We start from the raw sequence: 4,155 nt of genomic DNA on the forward strand, positions 1-4,155 counted from the left end.
TCCAGCTCTTATGGATTTTTCTCGGCCTAAAATTGATGACATTCAGTCAAGCATCCTTCATCTGGCTATTCAAGCTAACACCTTTAAAATCAAGCCGGGCACTATTCAGATGGTGCAGAATTCTGTTTCTTTTGGAGGAGCGGCAACTGAAGACCCCAACATGCACATAAGGAATTTGTCGAGATCTGCAGCACTTTTAAGTATAATGGCGTGACTGATGACGCTATCAAGTTGAGGCTTTTCCCATTCTCACTGAGGGACAAGGCTAAAGACTGGTTACATTCTGAACCAGCTGGGTCCATCACTACGTGGCAAGATCTTGCGCAAAAGTTTCTGGTGAAGTTTTATCCGATGGCAAAGACTGCTGCTATGAGGAGTGCTATTACTCAGTTTGCGCAACAACCTACAGAATCTATGTGCGAGGCTTGGGAACGCTACAAGGAAATGTTGAGAAAATGTCCACATCATGGAATGCCGGATTGGATGGTGATCACTGGTTTCTATAATGGTTTGGGGGCTCAATCTCGGCCCATGCTCGATACAGCAGCTGGAGGCGCCTTATGGGCTAAAAGCTATACTGAGGCGTATAATCTTATAGAGACGATGGCTGCAAATGAGCATCAAAACCCAACTCAGAGGATGACGTCAGGCAAGGTAGCAGGTATTCTGGAAGTTGATGCAGCCACCGCTATTGCAGCCCAGCTCCAAGCGCTATCAATGAAGGTTGATTATCTGGCTATGTATGGAGTTAATCAAATAGCTATGGTTTGTGAGCTTTATGCAGGTTCTCATGCTACGGATCAGTGTTCTCTTGTCAATGAATCTGTTCAGTATGTGAATAAATCAGCGATAACAGCAGCCTGTGCCAGCGACCTATCATCCTAACAACAGAAATCATCCAAATTTCAGCTGGGGGAATAATCAGAATGCTATTCAGCCACCATATCAGCAAGGAGTGAGTAAACAGTTTAACCCACCTGGATTCCAGCAACCTCAGCAGTATGCTACAAGGCAATCATATCCTCAACAGGGAAGTGCAGCTGCACCTACTAGTGCTGATTTTGAGGAACTTAAGCTGTTGTGCAAGAGTCAGGCAGTTTCTATCAAGACCTTGGAAAATCAAATCGGTCAATTAGCCAATGCAGTGCTCAATCGTCAACCTGGCACTCTTCCCAGTGACACGGAAGTACCAGGCAGGAAGGAAGCTAAAGAGCAAGTCAAGGCTATTACCTTAAGGTCTAGAAAAGTAGTTGATGCTGAAAAGGCAAAAGAAGTAGAAGCTGAAATTAGAGGTGAAGAATCTACGCAAAAGGAGAAAGCGGCGGAACCAAGGAAGACTACTGTTGAACACACTCTGCCTGAGGCTAATATAGGGGAGAAACAGCTCTATCCTCCACCACCTTTTCCTAAGAGATTGCAGCAACAAAAGCTGGATAGACAGTTCGGAAAGTTTCTGGAGGTGTTCAAGAAACTTCACATCAATATACCTTTCGCTGAGGCTCTTGAACAAATGCCTAGTTATGCGAAGTTTATGAAGACTATTCTTTCAAGGAAGGTGAAACTGGATGACCTTGAAACCGTTGCTCTCACGGAAGAATGCAGCGCTGTTCTGCAGCAAAAGTTACCACCAAAACTGAAAGATCCAGGAAGCTTCACCATTCCTTGCACAATTGGCAATCTGACGTTTGACAAGTGCCTTTGTGATTTGGGAGCAAGCATTAATCTGATGCCGTTGTCGATCTTTAAAAAGCTGGATCTGCCTGATCCAAAACCCACATACATGTCGCTACAATTGGCTGACCGTTCCATTACTTACCCAAGGGGCATAGTTGAGGATGTGCTCGTCAAGGTGGATAAGCTCTTCTTCCCAGCAGATTTTGTTATTCTGGATTTTGAGGAAGATAAGAAGATTCCCATAATCTTGGGAAGGCCTTTCTTGGCTACTGGTCGTACCTTGATAGATGTGCAAAAAGGTGAACTTACTATGCGGGTTCAAGATCAGGATGTGACCTTCAACGTATTCAAGGCAATGAAATTCCCTACAGAAGATGAGGAGTGCTTAAAAGTGGATGTGATTGATTCCGCAGTTACTTCGGAACTCGATCACATGCTAATGTCTGATGCATTGGAAAAGGCCTTAGTGGGGGATTTTGACGGCAATGATGAAGATAGCAACGAGCAATTACAATATCTGAACGCTTCTCCCTGGAAGCGAAAGCTGGACATACCATTTGAATCTCTTGGTACTTCTGACCTTAAGAACGCTGAAGGGAAGCTCAAACCATCAATAGAGGAAGCACCTACCTTGGAGCTCAAGCCATTACCTGAGCACTTGAGGTATGCTTTTTTAGGTGATTCATCTACGTTACTTGTTATTATTTCATCTGACCTTTCAGGTAGTGAGGAAGACAAGCTCTTAAGGATTTTGAGAGAATTCAAATCGGCTATAGGATCGACCATAGCAGACATCAAGGGGATAAGTCCTTCATATTTTATGCATAAAATTCTGCTAGAGGAAGGTAGTAAGCCAACTGTGGAACAGCAGCGAAGACTGAATCCCATCATGAAGGAGGTGGTGAAGAAAGAAATTCTGAAATGGCTAGATGCAGGCATCATTTATCCTATTTCTGACAGCTCGTGGGTGAGCCCCGTACAATGTGTACCTAAGAAGGGAGGTATCACTGTGGTCATAAATGAAAAGAATGAGCTCATCCCTACTCGAACAGTTACAGGATGGAGAGTATGCATGGATTATAGAAAATTGAACAAAGCCACAAGGAAGGATCACTTCCCTCTTCCATTTATTGATCAGATGCTTGACAGATTGGCGGGACATGAGTATTTTTGTCTTCTGGATGGTTATTCCGGGTATAATCAGATTTGTATTGCACCAGAGGATCAGGAAAAGACTACCTTCACTTGTCCATTTGGCACGTTTGCTTTTCGCAGAGTTTCGTTTGGGTTATGTGGCACCCCGGCCACCTTTCAGAGATGTATGATGGCTATATTCTCTGACATGATTGGAAATAACGTCAAAGTGTTCATGGATGACTTCTCCGTCTTTGGACACTCATATGATGAATGTTTGAATAATCTGCGCGTCGTACTCAAAAGATGCGTGGAAACTAATTTGGTGCTCAATTGGGAGAAATGTCATTTTATGGTGCGTGAAGGCATTATCCTTGGGCATAAGGTCTCTAGCAAGGGTCTGGAGGTGGACAAGGCCAAGGTGGGAGTCATTGAAAATCTTCCCCCACCTAATTCTGTGAAAGGAATCCGTAGTTTTCTTGGTCATGCGGGTTTTTATCGGCGATTCATCAAGAACTTTTCAAAGATATCTAAGCCGTTGTGCAATTTGCTTGAGAAAGATGTGCCTTTCAAATTTGATGATGAATGTTTGGCAGTATTCGAGACTCTCAAGAAGAGTTTGATCACTGCACCAGTTATTACAGCACCAGATTGGACAGAACCGTTTGAGATGATGTGTGATGCGAGTGATTATGCGGTAGGTGCAGTTCTGGGAAAGCGCAAGAAAAATCTCTTCCATGTGGTCTACTATGCGAGTAAGACTTTAAATGGTGCCCAATTGAACTACACCACTACTGAGAAGGAGCTTTTGGCTATAGTCTTTGGTTTTGAGAAATTTCGATCTTATCTGCTTGGTACGAAAGTAACAGTATTCACTGATCATGCAGCTATTCGCTATCTGGTTTCTAAGAAGGATTCGAAGCCGAGACTCATTCGTTGGGTGCTTTTACTTCAGGAATTTGAGTTAGAGATCAAAGATAGAAAAGGTACTGAAAATCAAGTAGCTGACCATCTCTCTAGGTTGGAGAATCCCGATTCTACTTCACAAGATAGGACGTTAATCAATGAATCTTTTCCGGATGAGCAGTTGTTTGCAATTCAGGAGGAAGAACCATGGTTTACAGATATTGTAAACTATCTCGTCAGCAATATAATGCCTCCTAATTTGACATCCGCTCAAAAGAAGAAGTTTCTGCATGAGGTGAAGTGGTATATGTGGGATGAACCATATTTGTTTAGACAGGGAGCTGACCAGATAATCAGGAGATGTATCCCGTTCTGTAAGACGAAGGGGATATTATGAGACTGCCATTCCACGGTTTATGGTGGACACTATGGTGGTGAGAA

At 43.3% G+C, this 4,155-nt stretch overlaps 1 non-coding gene across 1 annotated transcript; it reads right to left on the reverse strand.

The window, feature by feature from the left end:
• Positions 1-366: 366 nt before the first annotated feature.
• On the reverse strand, positions 367-473 carry LOC141702403 (small nucleolar RNA R71). Its single transcript, XR_012567090.1, has one exon. It is a non-coding gene; the product is annotated as a small nucleolar RNA R71 (small nucleolar RNA).
• Positions 474-4,155: the final 3,682 nt, after the last annotated feature.

Source organism: Apium graveolens, unplaced genomic scaffold, assembly GCF_009905375.1.
Source record: "Apium graveolens cultivar Ventura unplaced genomic scaffold, ASM990537v1 ctg5002, whole genome shotgun sequence".
Taxonomy (NCBI): domain Eukaryota; kingdom Viridiplantae; phylum Streptophyta; class Magnoliopsida; order Apiales; family Apiaceae; genus Apium; species Apium graveolens.